The sequence below is a fragment of the Vombatus ursinus genome, unplaced genomic scaffold, assembly GCF_900497805.2.
Source record: "Vombatus ursinus unplaced genomic scaffold, bare-nosed wombat genome assembly UNPS02014874.1, whole genome shotgun sequence".
Classification (NCBI taxonomy): Eukaryota; Metazoa; Chordata; class Mammalia; order Diprotodontia; family Vombatidae; genus Vombatus; species Vombatus ursinus.
This window is the reverse complement of record NW_020954652.1, coordinates 10,088,548-10,100,699: the sequence shown is the minus strand read 5'-3', so window position 1 is coordinate 10,100,699 and position 12,152 is coordinate 10,088,548.

Genomic DNA, 12,152 nt, shown 5'->3' with positions numbered 1-12,152 from the left:
CTGGTTTGAATTCCAGATTTTTATCTGCTATACCAGGTTACCTCTCTTGAAAAATGAGATAGAAAATGTTATTTGTGTGTATGTGTGACATTAGACACTCCAGAAGTAGCTTGTGTATTTACCTGTGCCTATAGAGAGACAGTGTGATACAATGAATGGAGAGCTGGTCTAAAACTCATGGAGATACAGTTTCAAGTCCAGTTTCTGACATATATAGGGTATGTGACCCTTGACAAGTCATCTATCTGCAAACAACCCTCTAAATATATAAATAGCAGAGTAAGTGTTGATCTGCATTGGCAGAGGTCATTTCCTTACCGAGATTTCCCCATTCAGATGAAATCACAGCTCCAAAGATGCAGCTAAACAAAAAACCTAGTTACGTAAGGGTTAATAAGATCCCCTTCACCCCCATCAGTTCCACACTACTTAATACATGCATCACATGACATCATCAAACCAAAGGCAATAATAAAGATAAGATTTTTTACTCTTAGCCAACAACGAGTAGCTGGAATGAACAAAAAGGTTCTTTGTTCTCAAAACTTTCCCTTTTACTGAAAATAGTGGAACACTCTGGCTCTGTAGAAGTAACGTCAAAACGTTGCCACTAAGTAAAATTCAGCTATGTAAGATATTGGAGGGTTATTAAATTGAATTACTTTGGCTGAACATTTTGCTTGCCAGCAAAATCTCCTACTGTGTCCTCAAGAAAATGCACTGGAGGAATGAGCCCATTGATAGTATTTTTTTATGCTGTGAAATCAATGATGAGCTATTATAGAAATCAAAACAGCTGTTTACATTCGATATTCTTCGTTCATTTTCAAACATAGATTTTCAAAGGTCATAGCTGAAAATAATTTCCCTAAGGAGGGGGCCCGAATATTGACATTCCATTTGCTGTTCAATCATAATTCACATTTAGATCATGTGATACCATTTGCAAAATGCTTTTAATACAACAGCTGTGTGATATCTCCAGTAAAATCACTATTATCTCCATTTTTACAAATGAGAGAACTGCGATTTTGGAGGAATGAATTGTGCATCCTAACACCCTAGAAAGTGTCTGAAATAGAGTTTGAACCTAGTTCTTCAGACTTTACTTCTAACCTTCTTTCCACTACATCTCATTGCCTCAATTTCAGTAAGTCCTATATAATTAGTAATCATGTAATTAGTAATTTAGTAATTATGCCATTTGTTGTCTGTGTTCCCCTGGACATTTACCTTTCTTTGGCCTCAATTCTATGATTTACAGAATAAGGAAATTGGACTATATGACCTCTAAGTTCCTTCACTTGCTAAACCTATGATTTTCAAGTTCTTTATATATGATCCTAAAATAATGTACTAAAGAATCAAACTTATCAATTTGTCACTGTTTCTTATGAGTCTTCAGGGTAAATGCCTGTGAAATGATACATAAGATTGAAAAGTAGCAAAATCCAATTTTACTATATTTATATGTGGTGTTTAAAATAAAACAGTTAACAGAGAGGGGAGGGAAATGTAGACTTTTCCAAGTAACTGAGGATAAAAGATTTCAAATGACTTGGAAAACTATAGCTAATGAAATACTCATTTGGCAATCTAAAAACACTTAAAAAGCCAAGAAAGATCATATATTTCTTAGCAAAATTAATATTTATCCATAACACCATAGACATGGGTCCTGGAAAATGATGACTTTTCCCTTTGCTACCCCATTATCCAAATCAGGCACATGGCAGATCCTATATCTTCTATTCTAGTGGTCACTAGGTAAATACATCATTTATAGAATCACAAGACCGGAAGGCATATCCAAAAGTTATGGGGTCCTAAAGGCAGAATTCTAACCTGAAAGTTCCTTTAAAATTCTCCATGGGGTGAAACTATATTCCTGGAAAAATCTGAAGACTTTTTTTCCTGAACCCCCAGGGGCTAGTGCCCCCCAATATTTTAATATATTATGTATTTCCTTATATGTTTGTTTTATGCCTCCCACCCCCAAATAGAATGTAAACTCTTTGAGGGTAGGTGCTCTTTGTTTTCTTTTTTGTATCCCCAGTGCCTAGCATAGTAGGCACTTAATGTTTCCTGCTTACACAATTGTTGACTAATATTAATCTTTCCTGTTACAACTTTTGTCCATTTTCTTCTTGGAACAAAGAGACATAACTGATTTGCCTTATATCCTTTGGTATGATACAAGACCATTGTTAGCCCTCCTCCCCTCTACTCCTTGTTTCTACTCTAGCTAGCCTGATTTTAGGCTTACCTCAGATAATTTCCCAAAACTTTAATCATTTTTACTGCTCCCCCTTGGCAGTTCTCTGAGTTTTCCATATCACATAATTATAACAAGACAGCCTGAACTACTCCCAATATGGATAAGGAAACCTGAACAGAATTTTCTGTTTGTTTTCTAGAATATGAGTAATATATTCTGAAGTGTGGTATTTATGCTATAGAATAGTTCTAGCCATAGGGAAATGGCCCTAGGCTTTAATATGTTATTACTACAGCCAATGCATACATAATTTGTAACATGGATCTAGAAACCTCAAGCCATTCACTTTGTCTCTCAGATGTTAGAGGAAAAACAAGTATTTTCTAAGAGTTTTCTGCTTTATGTCTACATTGAGAAAATTTGCTTCAATGTCAGCACTCAATTATAGTGAAAATAGTTATTGTGTATAACTTGTTCTTAGGCCTTGCCCACCTGCTCTCCCTATTGGTGAGTCACTGGACAGGATAACCATTTCATGAACTGTCCCAGCCCACTCACTTCACTCCTCACTCAATTCACTGTTGGTACTGCTCCATGTCCTCATCAGTAATCTTGACTCTGCTTCCAGTCTTTTTTATCATCTCTCTATGCTTTGTTTTTCCCTATTAGAATGCAAACTCCTTGAAAGTAGGCACCATTTGGTTTTACTTTATGTGACCAGAGTTTAGCATAGTGTCTAGCACATGGTAAGTGTTTAACAGATACTTTATCTATCTATGATGTAAGTAAAACACTTAGTTAACTTTAAAGTGCCATATAAATGTCAATTATAGCTATCAAATTTTATTATTACTGCCAAAATACCCAACTCCTTATTCTCTTTCCCTTATTCCTTCAAAAAGTATTTCAAAAAAATGTTTTCCTGTCAAGCTTTCCTTATTGTGAGGTTCCCCTTCAATTCAATAACTATTTATTGAGGTCCATATACACCAGGTTCTTTTAGTTTTAGCTGATCCAGAAAGGTCCCTTTGCTCTTGGAGATGACATCATGATAGTCAATTATATTCAAAAAGATATCTATTGAGTACTTACTCTGTAGAAGAAACTATGGTAGGCACTGGTAATCAAAAGAAAAAAAAATAAAGAACCCATGTTCAAGAAGTTTACATTTTCAATAGAAAGGATATAAATAGGGGCAGCTAGGTGGCACAATAGATAGAACACTGGCTCTGGAGTGAGGAGGACCTGAGTTCAAATCTGGCCTCAGACACTTGACACTTAATTGACTGTGTGACCCTGGGCAAGTCACTTGACCCCAATTGCCTCACCCCCAAAAAAAATAAAAAAAGGAAAGGACATAATTTTCAGACCATATACAAGAAGAATTAATGTCATAGATATAGACCTGGGAGGGACTACAGAAGTCATTTAATTAAACCTCTTTATTTTACAGATGAAGAAACTGAGGTACTGTGAGGTAAATTGACTTATTCAAGGTCACACCATCCAGCAACCTCCAGGTCAGGATTTGTATCCAGTTCCTATAACCCCAGAATGCAAACTTTCTCCATTTATTGCACTCAGATAATTATACACAAATATTCAGTGTATGAGTAATAAAAATGGTGAAGGAGACATCTTACTGAAAGGGAAATTTTACTACTTGATGTGATTAAACTTCTGACTGGAATTTCGTTATGGGAGCACACATCACTTATTCAAAAGGCATAGATTAGGTAAAAGGGATGGTGACGAAGTTTTTAATATTAAAAACATAAATTCATATTGTGAGAAAATATTAGGAGGAGACAAGACATATCTTAGAGCATAGTATTTTGGTCTGGTGAGTGGAGCTATAGATAAATGAAATGACATGCCCCTTCTAGAATGCCCAGGTAGGAGCAGAGGCCTCCTACTGGCAAGAAGAAGGGCAAATAGCCCACCTGATCCTGACAACTGAACTCAGCCAAGTCTAAGCCAGAGACAGAGCAAGTTAGCACCATGGAGAGAGTCTGCACCAAAGAGGTAATTAGGGACATGGACTATGGGGTAATCAAGTAAAAAGATAAGCCCTCACCTTCATGTATTTCATATATTCACAAGAATGTTAGAAGGACAAATGGAAAATAGATTTTTTTTAAAAAATGTAACAAGGTGGGTGAAAAACCAGACAGTCTTCAAAACTAGAGAAACGTGATCTGCCTATGACCAGAGGCTACTGCTATTACATAAGAAGAATACTCAGGGAATGCAATAAGCATGCATATGTTTATAAGGCAATTGCTATTTCAAAACAGGAAAAAAAATTATTGTTAAAATCTTGATAGTTCATCTCTCTTGTAACCGTTCATAACTTATAATCACAAATGTTGTAATGAGTATAGGAAACATAAGCAGCCTTTCTTACATGGAATGATTTATTGTATGTATCAAAACTAGATAAACAAAGCATGTCTTAAACACCTTATGTGTGTGTCTTATTTACTATATTTCACTGCATAATTGTCACAGATTTTATGTCAAAAGTTTTTGAAAAAAGTGGGTTGTGATCATTGTGTGATGCTTTTTTAAAAAATTGCCAGTATTACTTTAAAAAATCATTTATTACTAAACTGTCTTTGGTACAACATTAGGATGCATGGAATACTCATGAATATACGTTAAAATTGGGAAGATGAAAGTCTTATCTTATCACATGACTTACTCATTGCAACTTCTCCCGCCCACCAGCTCCCTTTGCACCTATTGCCTTTCATTGGGTTGAATGACAATATCATTAGTACTTCAGTGTTCTAGACAAACCATACAAGTCAACTTTCATAAATATACTGATGATGTGCATGCACTGAGAATTCTAGGCTCATGACTTGCAATGCATGAGAGATAAATACATATCCATATACCACTGGTAAATACGTTGCTGCTCTGTTTACCTTTTAAGCTACATAGTGAATGGAATTATAACATGTGACAATTATGTGGTGAAAGGTTATGAACCAATTTGTGTACCAGAAAAAACAGGGTGAGACAATTATGCAGTAGCAACAATTATGCAGTGAAATATGGTACTCACACAAGAACTATACTTTTCAATGATTTGCCTTGGAACTTTGTCATTCTTTCTTTTGCAAAGGGATTTTACTGGTATTTCTTATACAAGGTTTATACTTTCTCTCTACTTACGATGTATTATTATTCCAAACCTCCTCAATACTTCAACAACTTTTGGTTTTGCTGGTGTAAGTACTCCTTCCGCAACCATCTCCCAATTTAGATAAGCACAGGGAGTAAGTCTAATACATGGGAGTTGAACCCAGACCCTCTGACTTCAAACTCAATGGTCTTTCCATTATTGTACCACCCTGCCTCAATAAAAGGATAGCCCATTTGTCTTCAAAATTTCCTCATTTTCTCCCAAACATCACACACATATAAAATGTGTCTTAAGATGAGAAAGTATAAAGACACTCTCAAGGTCTTTGGAATTAATTGTAAGACATGGGATTCACTGGCACAGGACAACCCATCATGGTGTGCCTGCATCAAAGAAAATACTCTGCTCTAAGAGAAAAGCAGAATTGCAGTAGCTAAAAGGAAGTGTGAGATGCACAAATTTAGAGATGTCTCCACTCCAAATATTCACATGACTTACTTGTGCATGACCTGTGATAGAGCCTTCCAAGCTCATATAGCTCTGATCAGCCACAGGGGGAGATATTGCACCTTGAACCCAATATCACGATGTCATTTTGGGCCTTTTCCAGAACAAAGAACAACAACCTCTTTGGACATTTGACCTTTAGGAAGTTAAAATCAGGTATTATTGGAAGAAATAGAAGAACATATTGTTTCTTCCTCTAGTAATTAAGCTTCCTGAGGGCCAGGATTGTGTATCCATCTTTTTTTTTTTATCCTCATTCCTTAGCATAGATCCTGGCACATATCAATAAATATTTATTGATTGACTAGTCAATTATGAATATTTTGATCGGCCAGGAAGGGAAAATAGAAGAGCTCTGATGCTTACTATCTAGGTGACCTTGAGCCAGTCACTAAACCTCCCTGGACTTCAATTTCTTCATCTGTAAAATGATGGGATTGAATTATGGAGCTTCCAAGGTCCCTTCCCTCTAGATCTATGAAATTATAATCCAATGAATTATGGAAAGGAAGATTTAAGATGAAACTAAAGAAAAAATCTTCTTAACAATGAGCACTGCCTTCAAATGGAAAAGATCAGCTCAAAAGATAACACCCCTTTATTAGAGGTATTCAAGTTGAGGTTGGATGGCCATTAATTGGATATGCTGTAAAATGGAAGGAAAGAACAAATGAAGGGGAAAGGAAGGAAGGAAAGGGAAGGGAAAGAAGGGAAGAAGAAAAGGAGGGAGGAGGAGGAAGGAAGGAAACATTTATTGAAACATTTACTATGTGCCAGGCACTTTGCTAAATGAGTTAAAGATATTATCTCATTTGATCTTTACATCTCTGGGAAGTAGCCGTTATTATTATCCTTATTTCACAGTTGAGGAAACTGAGGCAAACAAAACAAGTGAATTGCCCAGGGTCATAGAGCTAGTAAGTATATGATATTGGATTTGGACTTGAGTTTTCCTGATTCTAGGTCCAGTTCTTTATTCACTGCACCACCTAACTGCCTTTAAGTGATTCCCATTTAGGTATTGATTGACCTTTGATGTCCCTTCTAATTCTCAGATTCTTGCAGTTTGCAGTGGCCATCCCCTCATTCACTATCACAGCCTTAGTCTACCTTCCCCACGGTCAAATTAAAATGCTTATCAGGTTTGGAGTCATTTAGCTATAATTTAGTTGCTTGCTCCATTAAATAATTTTGCTTTATGAACATTTAGAAGTGCACTCTTACAAACTGTGATAATTCACAGTATAATTGCAATGTTTCTTTTTGGGAAAATGGAAAAGGAAAACTAATGCTATAATTCATACTTTGTTCCCTTTATATTATTTTGTCAGGCTTCTGACCTCTAAAGGTTTCATTTAGTCTGCTATAATATGTCACAATTCATTCACATTGCCATCCTTACCATTTGTTAGAATATCATAATTATTTTCAATTTCAATAATTACATACTAAGAAAATTATTCAACATTTTTCTACCAAGGTTTCAAACTTTTTTTCCTTGGTGGAAAAAAAGAAATCTCCAGTCTCTGGCCCACGATGATGAACTATTTCCATGAACGTTCATTTAATAAAAACAATAAATTTTTCTCAATGGAAGAAAGTGAAGAACCAGTGGAGATAACATAAAAAGTCACCTCCTCCATAAACCTAAAGTGAATGTTTGAAAGCTTTTGAAAGTTTGGTTATCTTTTTCTTCTGTTTGTTTTCTATTTTCATGCTCCCATGGACTTGAGGAGGAGGCTCCAATATATTGAAGGAAAACTTGGTTTCATATTTTTGATCTGATTGCAACCTCTCAGGGACAGGTTAGAATAATGGTATGAATGTGGGCTAGATTATCTGAACTCATTCTTTAAACTTACCCAACACCAGGTTCTTAATTTCCAGAATTCCCCTTTTTACCTTGGCATAGAAATTCACTATTAATGATTCTCTCTCTCTCTCTCTCTCTCTCTCTCTCTCTCTCTCTCTCTCTCTCTCTCTCTCTCTCTCTCTCTCTCTCTCTCTTTCTGTCCTCATTTCTGTTTCTCTCTCTCCCTACCCCCCATTTCTTGATAAGATTTTCCTATTTTCTTCTAATAGTTTTGTTTATCAACACCTCTCATCTGTTGAAAAGGCAACACTAGAATCACAGAGTTTCCTATTATTAATGTATCTTTCAGATCTCTCACTAGGATCTTTCCATTTTTCTTCTAATTATTTAGTTTATTTTCAGCTCTCACCTCTTAAAAGAAAAAAAACTGGAAACATGAACACTAGAAATGTCGTTAGACAGAAATATTAGTTTATATATTACTGAAAGTGATAAATATGAATAATACTTAAATTTTCCAGTCTTTCTTTAAAAAGACTTATTCCAATGTGTGTCTGTAAGGATTATACAATTGAGGTAGCCCTGGACCTATAATCATTATTTAAGTCTTAGCTTTCTGAATGTAGTTGGCTTATATAACTAGTTACAAAACTGGGAAAGAGAAGTACTCTTGGCATTCTTAGAAAATAAATTTTTTGCTAAACCTCCCACAGATGCAACATTTCTTTGCAATTAAATTGGATTACCTGAAAAGCCCTCTTGCCAGAGCTTATTTTTATGAGTCATGTCAGGCTGAATTCTGTGTTGGTTGTATGGACAGTTAAAGGTAATTGTCAAGGACTGAATAAAATATCTAACAACTTTTGGAGAATCTTCCAATTTCTCAAATGTTTTATTTGAGGCATTGTCTAAATTGTTATTATTAATAACAAAATTGCTTTTCAGTATTGGAATTTCAGCTTTATTAGAACAAGGAATGGGTCAGAAACTTTGCTGATTGATATCTTAGTGACTGTTTACCTTTCTAACTTAATTTGGAAAGATAAAGATAGTAACTTATTGTGCTATGATATGATTTTCTATGGATTAAATGAAAAATCTAAACGTTAGACATAATGGCTAAATGGGGCAAATAAACTGAGTGACAGACGAGCAAACAAGGAATTGCAGGAATGAGAATAATAGTAGCACAGGGACATGGGAGGAAAAATAAATATGAAAAAAAGAAAGAAAGGAGGGAGGGAGGGAGGAAGGAAGGAAGGAAGGAAGGAAGGAAGGAAGGAAGGAAGGAAGGAAGGAAGGAAGGAAGGAAGGAAGACAAGAATGAAGGAAGAAAACAGGCAGGGAGAGAAAGATAGAAAGGAAAGAAGAGGAAGAAAGGAAGGAAGGAAGGAAAGAAAGAAAGAAGGAAGGAAAGAAGAAAGGAAGGATAGAAGGAAATAAATAATAGTAAAGATATTAATGAATAGATAGGGACAGAATATTACAAATGAATAGGCAGAGTACTTGACTTTTATTTTCTGTTTATAGCATTTTCAAAATGGTTAGACAGTAGATGACACCCACCTTTATTTGGAATAGAAAATGATGGAAGATAAAGAGGTAGAGGAAAAGAAAGAGGACAGTGAGATGGAAGCAGAAGATAAGAAGTAAGAAGAAGAGGGAAAAAAAGGAGCAAGAGGAGATGGAAGTGAAAGAGAATGAAAAGGAAGAAGAGGAGAAAGAGAAGAGTAAGAAGAGGATGAAGAACAGGAAAAGGAAAGGATATTTGTGCAGAGTGGAAAAAATTTACTAAAGATAAATTCATTTGAAGCAAAAAGCAAGAGTATCAGCTTCTCATCCTTTTGGAGGAAAGAAAAACTATAAATACTGTTGTCAATCATCTGAGAAAAGGAAAATTGCTTTACCTGAACTGAGAATACAGGAAGAGAGGAAAGTGAGATAAAGGAAGGACAAAAAAGATTAAGAAACCTTTAAATCTTCCTTCCTATCATTCTCCTTTAAAACACTTTTCACTATGAGATTATTACTTAATGTTTGTTTGCTTTTTTCATATGAGCTTTCATTGTCCCATTGTGGGCCCCCATGCATATTGCAATCTCTCCACATTTTAGTAGATCATCTATAGAAGTTGTGGTACCCCAAATACCAAAATAACTTCCACTGTAGATTTTAGGATAACTCCCTGAGAATTATTGCCTTAAAATCTATTTTGACTTTATGGAACACTGATTGGCACAGCAATGCTATCCAATAGTGTGGTTTCCTGGAAAGATTTGAGTTTGACTCTTACTTCAGACACCTACTAAATCTGTGACGTTAGTCAAGTCACTTAACAGCTCTGTCATAATTTTCTTATCTGTGATGTGAGGAGGTTAAACTAGATGACTTCTGAAGTCTCTCCCAACTCTAAATCTGTGGTCTTCAGGTCAGTGAAGCAATATAGAAGAGTCATTTTCTATTTCAATTTAAATTTTGATCCTAAAAATAAATGGTATCTAAATTCTGATGTTAGAATGAGGATTTATTTCTTCATTTCCTCTCCAAAAATTGCATTGTTAGAAGGAGTGAGTGCCAAAACATTGTTAAGAAAAGTTACAAAATAGTTAAGCTTCTTGACTGGATTCCAAATGACTAATGCAAATAGTTTAAACTAAAGTTATCTTTAACAGGATATAATAGGATACGGTTGATAGAATGCTGGCCTTAGATGCAGGAACACTTGGGTTCAAAATTTATTTCTAAAACTAGCTTGTTGTTTTTGGCATGTAAATTAACCAGCAACCTCTCTCAGCCTCAGTTTCCTCCTATATAAAATGGGAATATGAATACTACCTACTTTACAGAGTTGATGTAAAGGTCAAGTAAGATATCACAGGTAGAAAAGTTTTGCATAAATACTATATATACTCATGCTAATTATTATCATTATTAATTACCTCAAACAACATCCCAGGTCTTATCTATTGAGACATAGAATAATAGATTTAGAGGTAGAAGGAATTGTAGAGGCCCCTAAGTCCAACATCATTTTAATGAAGAATTTGAGACTCAAAGAAATATGACTTGCTCATGGTCACAAAACTAGTGTCTGGGGTAAGGTTCAAACTTTACTTTAAGGCCAGTACTGTAAGCATTGGACTCTAAGACTAGTAATGTTCTATACACTGTACCATCTAGCTACCTGATCATAAATGGCAGCGAATATTAAGATTTGCCAGAGGGAATTCCTCCACGGGGAGTTCCCTACACTTCATTTATCTGAAGTAGACATTTTATATACTTAATTTTATCCATACATTTGATCTATAAGAAAGAAAAGATGATGAAGAATCATGACAGGGCATTAATTGGGCTTTAGTGTCCTGGGAATAAGGGGGGGGGCCCACTTCCCAAAGGAAAGGGAATAATTATGTATGTCATGCCAGACACTGTACTGTAGCATTTTCAAAATTATTTCATTTGATCCTCCCAACAACCCTGAGAGTAGGTCACACAGCTAGTGTGTGAGGCCATATTTCAATTCAAGTCTTCCTGACTCCAATTCCAGCATTCTATTCCCCTCTACTATCTAGTTCCCCAAATGGTTCTTGCCTTATTTGTGGTCACTGGATGAAATCAGGCAGAAAATAAACTCTGTTAGATGTGTACCCAGGCTTTTTAGTCTTTTGTTTGCAAATAATAAACCTGCATATTGACACACTGATTGTACCTAACTTATACTTTTAATTTACTTTCATATTTATAAACCAATGTTCACATATTTTACTTTTCCATAATGATGTAAAAAAGACAAAAAAGAACTCCCCTCTCCCCACTCTCACCAAATCCCTTGGTGAAAGCCAGATACCAGACTGTTCATTTTAACCTCTAGCAAGACCCTGTCTCCTTATTCCTTCACTGACCACATTTAACTAGCATTTTAACTGGTGTCAATTCTTTGTGACCTCCAGTGGGGTGAGAGTGTGAAGAGTTTGGCAGGTTCATTTACACAGTAATGAGTTCTGTCTACTTGCCTGCTACAGACTGATTGAGAGAAAGAGATTACCTTCCTCCACTGCCTATTAAATGTGATTGACAAGCCTATATGATACATGTCTACCTTAACAGCTCTCTTCTCCTCCCCTAGAAATATTGCAGAAGCACAAAGAATTCTTGTAGCTAAATGCAGTCAAAAAGATTGCTTCTCGATTTTCAAATATCTCAGCATCAGGCTTTCTCTTCCTATGGTATAGAAATATTAGGGAGATCCTAAGAGAAGAGAATGGTATTTTTCAGACTGAGTCTGAGAGTGAACACTTTCAGACCTTTTGTCCTTGTCTTTAAAAGAAAAATGCAAAAAGAGCCTTATCTGCAAGTCTCATTCAGTCCCAAATACCAAGAACAAAGTCACAGATGTGTTCATTCAATGTCCTTTATCATTGCTGTTGGCCCCATCATGCCCTTTTACATATGTACTT